The sequence below is a fragment of the Canis lupus genome, chromosome 37 (assembly GCF_003254725.2).
Source record: "Canis lupus dingo isolate Sandy chromosome 37, ASM325472v2, whole genome shotgun sequence".
In the NCBI taxonomy this organism is placed as follows: Eukaryota; Metazoa; Chordata; class Mammalia; order Carnivora; family Canidae; genus Canis; species Canis lupus.
This window is the reverse complement of record NC_064279.1, coordinates 21,383,026-21,397,990: the sequence shown is the minus strand read 5'-3', so window position 1 is coordinate 21,397,990 and position 14,965 is coordinate 21,383,026. Positions and strand designations below refer to the sequence as shown.

Below are 14,965 nucleotides of genomic sequence, written 5' to 3'. Positions count from 1 at the left end.
ACGTCAGGCTCCCTGCATGGAGCCTGCTTCTCCCTCTGCCTGTGTCTCTGCCTCTCTCTCTCTGTCTCTCATGAATAAATAAAAAAAATTTTAAATATTAGAGGTAAATAATAACATTAGTTTGCAATTTTTAAAAAAAGATAAATCAAACTTGGTGTAAATCAACAGAGAGTGACATTTTTAAATTGTCCAAATAGTTAAGAAGGGGTTTACAGAGTCCCTTGAAGGACTACATGTGTTTGAATGGAAAAACCCTGGTTGTCTCAATTTCATAGGCAGTGGAATTTATCTGTAAGGTCTAATAGTCCTGTCATAAGCAAGAGTAAAATAAAATAAAATTATATCATATTAAGTATACTAAAATATATGACATATTTAATTAAATATAATTTATACATTCATATAATCTAATTTTATATATATTATCTCATTATATAAAACATAATTATATTTGACAATAAAAGTGCAAACACTACTTTAATCAACATAGTATATGTTTCAGATCTAACTTCTCTCATCTTTACTAATCATTGCCTAAAATTTAAACATTCATGACTTATGGTGAAACTGACTTACATTTTGCTTTACTGTTGTAATACCCAATTAAACTCTTGCTAGAGAAAGACAAAGAAGTCTAGGGAGAAAATTTAGCCATGAAACGAAAATAAGAGAGACAAATCATGAACTGTCTAGCCACCCAATCCAGTCAGCTTCACTCTCCCTCTTTCTTTTTCTCTCTCCCTTTAAACTGAACTCTTTGTGAAGGCAAAGAACACAGAAATCTTCGTAGAAAATGGGATAGCTGGCATATTCCACAAACTCTAAATCATAGTGATGTGTTTAAAGTACAGGGTTGATGGTGAAATGTTAAAAGGATGGAAAAGAAGAGCTTTAAAGACAGGATGAAAAAGAAGAGCTTTCCATGTCCCTTGCTAAGGAGAGTAGCGTTATGAGAACTATGAATTCAAGTAAGAAGTATAAATTCATGACATCCTACTCAAAATAAGATGCAGTCTCAGGCATGCCAAAACAAAGGCAAATACTTTCCATTTTATTTGGGTATATATATGCAGCAAGGAGGGGGGTGGTTAATGTTCTAATCATACTAGACGGGTAAAACCAATTTGCTAATAAATGATCTGAAATAATTATGAGTGCTATGAAAGAAACGCAGGACCAGTGAATGATGAGTCAGGGAAAGCATGGTGGAAGGTAGGAGCAGCTTATGGAGATTTGATGGTTGGAAAGGGCTTCTTGACCTAAAATATGAATGCTGATAGGGACCCCAAAATATGATGATCCGGAGGAGGAGTATTCTAGGTAGAAGGAATGGTAAGGCAGCAGGCACACAATGGAACCCTGATGGCATGGGGATTATGGTTATATGAATAATTAAGCTTCAATCAGTAACTAAAGTGAGTACTATTCCATAAAAGTAATTTATTTTTTCTATATTTTCACGGCAAAATCTTACTGAATTAATCAAACTTGGGAGCTATCACCTAGAACTTGATAGGCTCTCTTGTAGTGAGGGTAAGGGAATGATTAGTGTCCACAAGGAAAGCTTTGAGGCTATAAAAGACCACCAAAGGGCTGAGGTAGGCTGGACTGAGACCTTTCAAAGCTCCAGCACTCACTGATGGCCTGAGAGTTCATAGCTAGTAATTAAACTGTTTTCTATTAAACTGTTTTCTATTGTTTCTATAAGTGGAGGCCCCTTCCAGCTAGATCTTACTGGGGCTGCCTGCAGAATGCATATCAGGCATCAGTAATGAAACTAAACTTGTATGTACTATACAGAGGGCAGTTATGTTTAGACTGCTCTCAGCATTAACTCTCCTTTCTAATAGCATCCAGATTCCTTACTGGAATGGTCTTTTCCCCACTGGATCCAGCGTGGTCTGGGGGGCCAGATACCCATTAGATAAGAGGCTAGCTCTGCACTGTTGTAATCCTGAAAGGCTTTCGGGCTACAATGCCCTGAACAGATTGTTCATGTTGTGGTTTGCTCTTCCTAGACCCCAAGGATTAACTGTTCCTTCTTTCTCCTGGTACTGCTTCTTCTGCTTCAATAAACTTTTGAAATCTTTCAGTAAATTCGTGTTTAAATTAGCCAGAATACCCTACATGCAGAGAAAGGGTACTATCTGAAGTCTGTTGACTCAGAATGAACTAGATATCAGTCTTAATATTTAATGTGCCTGGATGGAAAAAAAAAATCATGTAGGGGGCTTTTAGAACTGACAGGCTTGGGACCCAGCTGTGAAATTCGGATTCAGTAGTTTAGGCTGGAGCCCAGGAATCTGTGTGTTTAATAAACATCCTCAGGATTCTGAAGCAGATCACATTTTGAGAAAAAAATATGCAAGACTATCTTCTGGCTTCCCCCTACTGTCACCTTCCTTCCATGATTTACTGCTAATATTTGAGGTGACAACTTGTTAAGGTGCCTAAGGGTAGCTATTATCGTTGTATTAGTTGCTGTGTTTGTCTCCCACCTCTGTGTTAAGAAAGTTAATGGAATGTTTCCATTTAAAAGACCTCCTGCAGAGTAGCAGACTCCACAGGGAAAGAAAAGTAAATAAGAAATAGTTAACTGTGCCAACACATTAATTTATCCTATAATCTGCTTAATTATGCAGTAAAATTAGACAGAACAATTTACTGGAGGATATTTCTTTCCACACACAGAGAATCGGGGAGTTTACATATTCCTTCAGTGTCTTATAAAGAGCTCTAAAAATGGTATTAAAGAATGTGAGTTTGAATCCTCACTCTGCCACTTACGGCTTGTATGGCTTTGAATATGCATTAACCAGGTTGATCTCAGATTTCCTCAAAGGCAAATCTAATTTCACAGGAACTAATTTCACAGAGTTATGGTAATAATTATAGAAAGTAACAATCACGTTGTAAACCATATAACAATATATATTCCAGTATCTAGTTATATTCTAGCTATACTCTAATTCTGTTACTCTTTAATGTGTAAAAGCAGCTATTTACACAATTCAAACTATTTTCTAATGTTAAGTAGTAATAAATCATTTAGCTAAACTTATTCCTTTCTTGTATTTAAGTTACTAGAGTATCATGTCTACACTTGCAAAATAAAGTTTATTTTAAAGATAGTTTCAATGAGCAAAATCTCAAAAATCCTAGTATGCCACTCACTCCTAATAACAATTTTGGTATTCTTATTGGTGGATTTTTTCTCACCTAGCAAATCATGAGGATTGTAACTGTATTATCTTACAAGAAGAGCTATGCCATAGGTGTTCAAAAAAGTTCTCTTTGCTCTAAGCATAAATTATGCATGGAGATCGCAATATTAAGCAATCTTCATATCTTAATGCACCCATAATGTCTTATAAAAGCATAATAATGAAGTTTCATAGATAAAAGAAAAGTAAATCTTTTCAAAATATAATGTCAAATTTATATAATGACTTATCTAGGACTCTTCCTTTGTGACCAACTCAATAAATAGATTGCATACTGTGATTTCAACATACAGGCACAATGTTTTCAAGGAAAATAACAGGGCTGTTGTGATGAGTATTCATTCTCTGATGCCTCCAGAGGATTGATGACAGAAAGGACCAGACATGTCCAATAGGCCAGCCACTAAAGGTTGAATTGAGAAGAATTTTAAGTTAATTGCCTCCACTCTTTCTGTTTCAGATTGATGAAGCCTATTGATTCCCATCATTGATTGTCTTCTAGTTTAGGGTAAAATGGAAAAGGAAGAGATATTCCATATATCTTATTATGATCTTTGTATCCCTTGCACTGAAATTTGTTATAAAAATCCAGATGTTACAAGAACTTAATGCTTTGCGGGGCATTAAAAATTCTAGTGAATAGTGAGAATTTTACATTAGCAAACCAGACCTAGTTTTTGTTTTGTTTTGTTTTGTTTTGTTTTTAATTCCAGTATCCATATTCTCTCCATCTCATAGATTCCTTGGCCAACAAGCTTTCAATGAGTAAACTTGTTTTGGAGACACTATTTCCCATACCCGCCAATCAGAATATTCTTTCAACAAAACACAAGAATGGGATTTTAAAGTGGGTTGCTATCTTGTTTTCAAACCTGAAGGATCTCTTGCTCCTTGACCCACTGTGAAAAAAAGAGATTGAAAGGTGAGGATCGCTGTAACTCAGAGTAGCTTTTTAGAACCTTGAGCTGAGTACTTGCATTCTTTGTTTATACTAAGCAATCCTCTCCCACCCTATTCAAATTCCTCCCCCCCTTTAGGGAAAGGAATAGCAAAAACTATTCATACATCCACCAGATATTATTGAGCATCTATTATGTATCAAACACTAGGGAACATTAGTGAAAATAAAAAGGAAAAAAATTCTGGCCTTCATAAAAAATGTATTCAAGAAGAGAGGCAGAGAATAAAAACCTAAAGAGAAATAGGAAAAGTAGGTGAGAAGTACCAGAGGATATTTATAATATTTGACATGAAAGGTGTCATTGAGAAGCTGTCATATGGATAAGACCTAAAGCAGGCAAAGGAAAAATATCATATAGATATTTGAAGGAAGATTATTCTAGGCAGCAGAATGGCAATTTGCAAAGGCTCTAATGAAGAAATTACCTGGTCTATTCAAAGCAAGTCAAGACCAGTGCCTGGGGTAGAGTAAGTTAGGAGGAGATTATCAGGAGATGATGTCAGAGAATTACAAGGCTCCATAACATGTAAGATTTTGTTGATTATTAAGGATCTCAACTTTTGTTCTAAGTAAAATAAAGAGCCAAGGGGTTTTGTGAGCAGAAGGGTAATGATGTGACTATATTTTAATGGGATCGCTCTAGCTATTGTTTTGAGAACATACCTGGCGGGGATTGAAGAGAAACAAAGGCATAAACAGAGAGACAAGTTTGGAATCTATTATCATGATCTAGGCTTGAACTATAAGTGAAGATGGAGAAGAATGGTCAGATACTGGATATAATATGAAGGAAAACCAATAGGTTTCCCTAATAGAATATTCAGTATGAAAGGAAGAGAAGATTCAAGAATGAGTCTAAGATTTTTGAATCAAGTACCTGGAAGAATGGAGTTAGGAAACTAACTGAAATAGTAAAGTAGGTACAGAGAGTTCTATCTGCCATATTGAATTGAAATGCCTTTTAGATATCTGAGTGATGATGTAAAGTAAGAAGTTGGAATCATGAGGAGGTGTCTTGGCTGAAGACAATCATCTAGAAATCAATGTTAAGAGTGGAAATAATTCTAAGTGGGGAAAAAAAGAAAAATTCCAATAGAGCAAATTTATTAGATGTTTATAAACCTTATATACAAAATATATTAATCTTGATATTTCCCCTCTGAACAATTATTGAAATACCTACCAGTTAATTAATATGCTTGTTAATTAAGAAAAATAAAGGCAAATAGCATATCTAAACTAAAAATGAGACATAACAGTTCAGGTGAAAAAACTTACCAATATTTTCAAGCCCTCATTGTATTTTTGCTGTAGGTATTTAATATGTATGAATGTATAATGGACATGCATGGACACAATTTTGAGATCAATAAACAAATACAATTTTGTGTATATATATATATATATTATATACAATTTCATTGTTTTCAGTGTTCTACCTATACAAAATATAGACTATGGAGAACATTATAGAAAGCAGTATTAAAAATGGGTAACTTTCTGTGAACTAAAGGAGGGAAGCTTCCTTTTAAATGCAAAAAAAAAGGAAGAAAAAAGATAATCCCTGTTTCAGCTGTAAAAGGGTAAAATGGTAAGAATATGAAACAAAAGATCTCTGTATATTTCTAAAATAAAACCTAGTGTTTCATTTATATACTTGCATAGGTTACAACATATCATTACCTAGTGTAATAATAGAATATATGTAAATTACAAAACTGTGTTTCATAGTGGAAATTAGATTTCTCGTGGGAATTCTTTTAGTAGTTTACATAGCAAATTTCCTGAAAAATGGGGTAGTTAATGGTGTAGCTATCTGTGAAATAAATAAAATAGAAGACATAAGTCATAGTATTATTAACTGAACACTCCATTTAAGCCAAACAAAGCCATAAAAATGGACTGAAATCTTTTACACTGTATCTAACATAGCTTATCAAGATATTTAAGTTTTTTTTTGTTCTTCAATGTAGTAATCATTACATTATTTTTCCAGGAGTATAGCATTAGAACAGATTACTTAATATAAAATCATATAGTAAAAAACATGCTATTGATAAATACTCATTCATTTTCATCTTAATGTCCTTGACTATTTTATCCCAACCAAAAAGACACTTAATAGTAAAATGTTTAAGAATGTTGTGACTAAAATAGGAAAAAAAGAAGCCCAAACAAACCAGATAATACATTTTGAAATATAAGTGGTAGGAATATTTAAATAAAACTGGTCATCATTATAACACCAAGATATGACAGAGGAACTAGCAAGAATTCCAGCCACGAGCCTCAGACAACCATGACCCAACCTGACTAAACATTAACTGGGGACTGCTTTCTCTGTGACTTTGGTAATTACATTGAATAGACTGAATAGGCAAAGTAAATTTTGTTTAAAGGATTGGAACCTATAAAAATACACATGCCCACATATCTCCAGAATACAACTATTACCACTATCATTAAAAGCCAAATTAAAGAGCAACGTTCAATTTTCTTAGGATAGTCTGAGAGAAAATGATTGATTTGCACTTTTTAATGATTTCAGTTTGGACTGAAAAGGAAATGATGGGGGTGGGATTCGATGGAAAAATGTCCTTAGAGGGGACGTTACGACGTCCTAAGTGGACTTAGGGCCCTAAGTGATAGGTAATATAACCTGAATTTGTCTGGAGGACTTGGAAAGATGTTTGGTGAGATATGGAAGTCAAGAGATTGCCACTGAGGAGTCCAAGAGAGGGACTGCCTAATCACTCTGGTGTGTGAGAAAACTAAGCCAGCAACTAAAGAATGTAGTATCCACAATAAATTTAAAAAGTCACACATAGGTAAATAGAGAAGGATGTATTAAAAACATCCAGGGAAGAAAGCAAAAGCCTTGAACACTAAGATGACAACAGTGGCACAGAAGAATTGGCACATACAAAATTTATGAATATAGAGTCAGAGGTTACTATTTCTCTAAAGTGAATTTAGTCAAAAGCAAGAGAAAGTTTTAGGATGGTAAATATAAACCACTGTTCAAGTAATTTAGAACAAATGTAGAAAATCAAGCTGATAGCTACAAAAAGGCTCCTGGGAGGCTTCTAAGGGTCTGGGGTTTTTCTGGCTTTAATTTTCAGAATGGATGAATTCACTGAATAATGTTCATGCTCTTACTTGATTTTTGCTGTAGCCAAGCCTCTGAGATCAATGAATAACCAGTTTTATTATCACTTCTGCAAAATGGCAAAACACATAACTCTTTTAAAGAACTGTTCTTTTAAAAAGCTGTCTTTTATTTACTAGCGGATGTTTTCTCTTTAAATGCACAATATCTTAGTTATGAAGCCCATCTCCTTACTTCCCTATCACACACAAACACAAACACACACACACACACATACACAGAAAACAAAATTAGAAAGAGTTGATGGGCATAGATTTGAATCTGGTGTCAAGAATTAGTAGAGATAACTTCTCACTGAAAAAATCATAAAGGACCATAGTTACATTTAGTACTTTAAAAAATATTAAAATGGATTGGGGTCTGGAAAGTACAAAATTAAACAACGATGAAAGGTGCTTATTAGCCTTAATGGAAGGGAAATTACTTAAATGACTTCATGAAATTGGAGGAAGTTGCACTTGATAAATTTCTTCCGAGAAAAGTGTAAGTGTTCCTTGCAATTCATGAGCAAAAGAAAACAAAGACCTCTTGGTCAGAACACCAACTGTATCTTAGATGGACTTTAAAATTCATGTGAGTGTACACCATTTACTAATAGAGCAGATGACTCACAGTGGACAGAGGAATGGGCTTCAAACCAGTAGACTCAGCTGTGTGTTCTAGCTCTGCCCTTACTAGCTAAGTCAATTTGAATAATTACTTTGTCAGGTATAAAATGACAATAATATTATCTAATAGCACTCTCTATTTTATAAAAAAGTAGATGATTAAATTAGACCATGCATGAGAAAATTCTGATGTGTTCTAACACAGATGCTGAATGGACTGAATCTTTCCAAATTTCACAGGTGCAAGTGCAGAGAATCTACCAATATTAATCTAGAAAGTTAACTCATATGCCTAATTCATTACTTAAGCACTGAGAAAAATATGGCTCAAGGGTTTTTTGTTGTTGTTTTATAGAAGATCTTCATAAAAAAGAAGTAAACAAATATTTAACTAGTATAGTACATGTAGTTATATTAAAATTTCAATAATCAAATATGTTTTTAAAAAAGAAGAAAAAAGCTATAATAATATGCTCATGGCCATTTTTCTTCCCGGAGAATATTCTGTCCTTCTTTACCAAAACCTTCTCTTGCCTTTATGTTTGTCTGCTGATTCCCATCATATTCTCTGGATTAATTGATTCACCATTGTCTCTGTTCCAATGAAGACAGTAGGGCTACAAGGCAGATGAAGCTTTGTCTCTTACTGGGGATATGGATGACTCCAAGGACTAGGAATGTGTTTATTTCTAAACAGACTAGGGATCATGACTTGTAGGAGGTCCAGTTACAAGTTAATAACCAGAACTAGGTGGACATTCAGTAATAGGCCAACTAAGAAGACACTTAGAAGAATACCCATGGCCACATTATCTATAATTAGTAAAAATTTGGAAATAATATTCAAAGAGCATATGAAAAAGTACTCAAATCATTTATCAGGGAAGTGTCAAAACATAATGAGATATCAACATACACCAATAAAATAGCTATAATGAAGAGGACTGACGATATCAATTTTTGGCAAAGATGAGAAGTAACTAGAATTCTAATACATTATTTTGAGATTATTGGAAAACAGTTTAGTAATATCTACTATACTTGAACATATATTTCCCCTATGATCCAGCATATTTTCATCAAAAGACACATAAATGTTCATGGCAGTGTTATTCAAAATAACCAAAAACTTTTTTAAAACCATGAATGGCTTTCTACAGAATTGTGATACATTTATATAATGGAATGCTACACACAACTAAAAAATAATTAATTACTAAATACTCATGCAACAACATGGAAAAATCTCAGAAATACTATGTTTAAGTGAAAGAGACCAGGCACCACAGGGACACTACTCAATTGCTTCTTTTAAAGTTCATAAAGGCAAAACTAATTTATCTTTATTGAAATCATAATAGTATTTACTGCTGGAGGATACATGAAGAAAACTTCTGAATAGTATCAATGTTCTATATTCCTGTTGAAAGTTGTGTTTATGTGAGTGTACACATGTGTATACCAAGCTGCATACTTAATATCTATGTACTTTACTATATGTAAATATATATTAATTTAAAAGAGTCCTTGTCTTTTCTAAATATATTCCAAAATATTTATAGATGAAATAATGTGTCTTCTATCTGCTTCGAAATTATCTAATGTGTGGGAATAGTTGAGTGAGCATATTTGAAGCAAAATCTGCCATTTTTTACTAACTCTTGGTACATGAAGTTCTGTATATTATTCTTTCCATTATCATTTATATTTGAAATATTTCACCAACCAATAAATAAAAACTCTGGGACACCTGAGTGGCTCAGGTGGTTAAGCATCTGCCTTCAGCTCAGATCATGATCCTGGGGTCCTGGGATCAAGCCCTGTGTTGGGCTCCCTGCTTGTTGGAGAGTTGGCTCGTCCCATCTCTAGTCCTACCCTGACTTGCTCAGTCACTCTCTCTCAAATAGATAAAATTTTTAAAAATAAATAAGCTATATAATAATAACTACATGATAGTTAGCTAGATGGATTAATAGATTTGAAGGTGAGAAAGTGAATACAATGTATACAGAAAATTCTTTGTGGAGTTTTGCAATGAAGAGAAGTGGAAAATGAGATGTAGATAGAAGAGAATGTAAGATTAAAAGAATACTGTGTGCATATTATAAACTTAGGGATTTTTTTACTTAAAGCCAATGGACAGAAGTTGAAGAACTATAATCAGAGAAGCCATATAATTAAAATTTTAAGATCCCTGTGTAATAGAGAATTCTTAGAAGAAAAAAATGACAGAGGAAAGAAATAAGGAACAAAGTAATAAATGATATAGATCTATAATATGGCAGTAGAAAGAAATTTGTAACAAAATGGACTGATGTGAAAATATGGAAGAAATGTATCTACATATTATGGTAATTTATTGGATGAAAGTAAAAAAAGAAATGGGACATCTATTTCCATCATTCATTCATTCAACATCTATAAATGCCAAGAATTATGAGGGACTCCAAAGAGCGTAGCAAATAAAGTAGATAAAATCTCTCCCTCATGAAGCTTCAGTGCATGGAAGAGAAATCAATAATTTTCAAACGAAAAAAATGAACGAGTAAATAAGTTCTGTAAAGCAAAACAAAACAGGAACCTATTATGGAGAATGAATGGAAAGGCCAATTTAAATAGATTGGGTAGAAAATGCCTCCCTAAAATATAACATTTAAGCTGACATAGAAAGAATATCAACATACATCAATAAACACCAAAATACCCCCAGTCTTTGTAAGGTGACAAATGGACAATATAGAAAGAGAAAGGAAAGAGGTTAACATATGAGAAATAAAGCCAGTATAATGAAATGAATGATAACAGAAAGAATGGAAATGCAGTGAAAGAGGTAGCCCAGAGAGTGCAGAATCAAAGAAAATAGTTTGAATTTTATTCTAAGTACAATGGGATACCAATGAATCATTTTAAGAATTGACTTCATATTATCCATTTATTTGTTTTAAATAGTTAACTTGATGTCTCCTCATTTCACACACAAACACACTAAAACAAAATGGCTAAACAAGAAGTGGTTCTAGAAGGATAGACTGCTAAAGCACGAAAAGGAAAGTTTTTGTAAGCCTCTTGTAAGAAAATATTGGAGAATATTTTTGTTGTGTTTGGGTTGAGGAACTCCTTCAAGGATAAAAATTATAACTTATACAGGAAACCATTAATAAATTTAGTTTTATTACAAAACACATGACTACTCATCAAAACACAGCAAAATCAAAGGAATATTGAAAAAGAAAACCAATGCTGGGGGCATCACAATGCCAATTTCAAGCTGTATTACAAAGCTGTGATCTTCAAGGCAGTACAGTACCCGCACAAAAATAGACATATAGATTAATGGAATAGAACAGAGAACCCAGAAACAGACCCTCGACTCTATGGTCAACTAAATTTCGACAAAGCAGGAAAGACTATCCACTGGAAAAAGGACCTTCTCCTCAATAAATGGTGTTGGGAAAACTGGACAGCCATGTGCAGAAGAATGATACTGGACCATCCTCTTACACCAAACACAAAGATAAACTCAAAGTGGATGAAAGATCTAAATGTGAGACCAGAATCCATCAAAATACTAGAGGAGAACACAGGCAACAACCGTTTTGAAGTTGGCCAATGCAACTTCTTACAAGATACACTCTGAAGGCAAGGGAAACAAAAGCAAAAATGAACTATTGGAACTTAAGATAAAAACCTTCTGCACTGCAAAAGAAACAGTTAACAAAACTAAAGAACAACCTACAGAATGAGAGAAGATATTTACAAATGATAGATAAAGGGCTAGTATCCAAGATCTATAAAGAACTTATCAAACCCAACACCTAAGAAACAAACAATCCAGTTATGAAATGGGCAGAAGACATGAACAGACATTTCTTTAAAGAAGACATAGACATGGCCAAAAAGCACAGGAAAAAATGTTCCGTATCACTTGGCATCAGGAAAATACAAATCAAAACCATAATGAGATACCACCTCACACCAGTGAGAATGGCTAAAATTAACAGGACAGGAAACAACAAATGTTGGCAAGGAGGCGGAGAAAGGGGAATCCTCTTGCACTGTTGGTGGGAATGCAAACCGGAGCAGCCACCCTGGAAAACAGTGTGGAGGTTCTTCAAAGAGTTAAAAATAGAGCTACCCTACAACCCAGCAATTGCACTGCTGGGGATTTACCCCAAAGATACTGATGTAGTGAAACCCCGGGACACCCGCACCCCAATGTTTATAGCAGCAAAGTCCACAATCGCCAAACTGTGGAAGGAACCATGATGTCCTTTGGCAAGTGAATAGATAACAAAGATGTGGTATATATACAATGGAACATTACTCAGCCATCAGAAAGATGAATACCCACCATTTGCTTTGATATGGATGGAACTCGAGGGTATTATGCTGAGTGAAGTAAGTCAATTGGAGAAGGACAATCATCATATGGTTTCACCCTATGTGGAATATAGATATAGTGAAAGAGATTTTAAGGGAAAGGAGGGGAACTGAGTGGGAAAAATTAGAGAGGGAGACAAACCGTGAGAGACTCCTAACTCTGGGAAACAAAGGGTTGCAGAAGGGGAGGGAAAGGGTATGGGGTAACTGGGTGATGAGCACTAAGGAGGGCACTTGATGGGATGAGCACTGGGTGTTATACTATATGTTGGCAAATTGAACTTAAATTAAAAAAAAAATAAAGTTGTATCTAGCTTCTAAATCTATGGTGAACACACACACATACATAGAGAAAGACTGCGTGTCTTTGCATTTGTACAAAAATTTCTCTGGGGGTGAAAGTTCAACAGGTGGATTCCAAGAGATATTCATGTTTAATTTCACTAAGTACTGCCAAATTGTTCTTCAGTCAATTTATACTTCCACCAACAGTACATCATCATTCCTATTTACCACACTGTGATCGACAATTAACTTATAGCAACAAGTAGATATATAAAGTTGACTAATGAAAGATACTCAACTTTGAAAGACAACTTATCTCTACTTCCAGTTACTCAGATAAAGCAGATCCAGTGCCTGGAGAGAAAGATACTCAACTTTGAAAGACAACTTATCTCTACTTCCAGTTACTCAGATAAAGCAGATCCAGTGCCTGGAGAGTGAAGAACTCAATAAATAACTGTTAATCAAATAGATGAGAGATGCCTCTTCAGAGCTTAGCCAGAAGTCCAAAGTCTTCATGGCAATGAAGCAAAATTAATTCTAACTTCGATGGTTTTGGATCACTTAGGAAAAAGGAAGAGGTAAAAGAAGATATTGAAAGTACATTACTGAAACTTGGAAAATCCTCAAGATTCTGTTATAATCTTCAACAAAGAAGAATAAACTAGAAGATTGAAAATCCAAACCGCACTGTGTGTGTAGGACTTATGATAGTTTATATGTCCATTTGACTGAATCATAAGATACCCAGGTATCAATTGATAGATAGAATGTAGCAGATTGTCTACCTCAAAATGGATGGGTCCCATCCAGTCTACTGAATGCCCAAATAGAACAAAAGTCTGAGTAATGGAGAATTTGCTTTCTCTGGTTGTCTTTGATTTGGGACATGGGTTTGATCCTGACTTTAGCCTTGGACTCACATTGGAACTTATACTATAGGCTCTCTTGCTTCTCAGGTCTTCAGACTCACACTAGAATTATATCTCTGGCTCTCCTCAGTTTCAGGCTTACTGACTCCAGATCTTGATTCCTTATAATAAAATATGTTTAATATATACACACATTATTACATAATCATATATCTCCTATGGCTTTTGTTTCTCTGTAGAATGCTATTACACATGCTTGGGATAAAAAGTTGGGGAAAAGGGATTGGCTAAGAAACTATGAGGATTATTCAGTTTCCTCAATGTTCTATATAAAATCAAAGTGAATTAGAAGGAAAAAGGTAAAGAGAAAATTTAAGGGTGACCGTTTAGCCATTTATTTCAGTGAGCCTTAGGATAGCTTGGAATTGTAAGTAATCGATAATTAATGTTTAAGAGAGCAGCAAGTAGTAGATGATTTTCACATAGCCTTGCAGAAATATTTCCTTAATAATGGTTCCTCCTTTTCTTTACTCTGCAATTATCAGGATATTTATATTTTTGTACTATTACAAGTAAACTGAATTTTAAAATTATATTTGCCTACTCAGTCTTTAAATCCTGAAAAGAGTATTTTACTTGTGACTATTTCTTCTTAAAGAACAAATAAACAGATCATAAGTATTTGATAATGTAACAGTATGACACTGAAGAGACATAACCTTTCCTAAAACACATTTGCTCAATTTAGATGACATAAAGCTAATACTCTCTAAAGGTTAACTTTCCGAGTCAAATATTTCATATTCAAAGGCAATAAGTAACTAGGTTGTCTACACAGTTTTTCCCACGAAAGTTTATGTAATATCATGACTTGTACCAAAATTCAGTTGTTTCATTTTTAGCATCATTACCAAAACATGCCAATATCCACCCCTACAAAAAAAAGTTTGTGCAATTCTAATTTTATTTTAAGATCTTAATTGACTTTAGTCTGACAAGTTTTCTTTGAACAAAAACTACAAGATAGAGCATTAAAAAGGCAATTCATGAGAGTAGTTCACATCATTCATATAACACTGCATTTAAGTCTCAAAAGTCAATTGGGTTCATAGTCTCCAATCATCTGGAAATCTTTCCAGTGGTCATTAATGCTGAGTATTCTAAATTTTACACTCCACTGAAGCTGGCATCTGGCAGTCTTGCCTCTGTAACCAATACCACATTCCTTGACACATTAGTAATAAAAACTAATTTAATTACCTTGAAAGGCATTGAAAACCACTCCATGTATACATAAAACATTGTTGTTAATTCTCATGTTTGGAAACTATTGATAAGAATCATTTGTATAATATGTAATGATATCTTTCTGGTTATTAAATAAAACACGGGTCTTTGTCAAGATCTCAGAGAAACAAAGCTCATTACTATATGTAATTAGCCGAAAGTGATACTGAAGTAAATTA

The 14,965-nt window shown here is 34.1% G+C and overlaps 1 protein-coding gene and 2 long non-coding RNA genes across 12 annotated transcripts in view; 1 reads left to right on the top strand and 2 right to left on the bottom strand.

Annotated features, from left to right (window-relative positions):
* Positions 1–14,965, bottom strand: part of SPAG16 (sperm associated antigen 16) — a 916,366-nt gene that overhangs the window by 668,919 nt on the left and 232,482 nt on the right. The window lies entirely within an intron of this gene.
* The window catches only part of LOC112656657 (uncharacterized), a 33,335-nt gene that overhangs the window by 11,612 nt on the left and 6,758 nt on the right, over positions 1–14,965 (top strand). The window lies entirely within an intron of this gene.
* Positions 490–14,965, bottom strand: part of LOC125754521 (uncharacterized) — an 80,046-nt gene continuing 65,570 nt past the window's right edge. The window contains exon 3 of the long non-coding RNA XR_007409014.1: positions 490–3,627. This is a non-coding gene — a long non-coding RNA (uncharacterized LOC125754521). The remainder of the gene's footprint in view (positions 3,628–14,965) is intronic.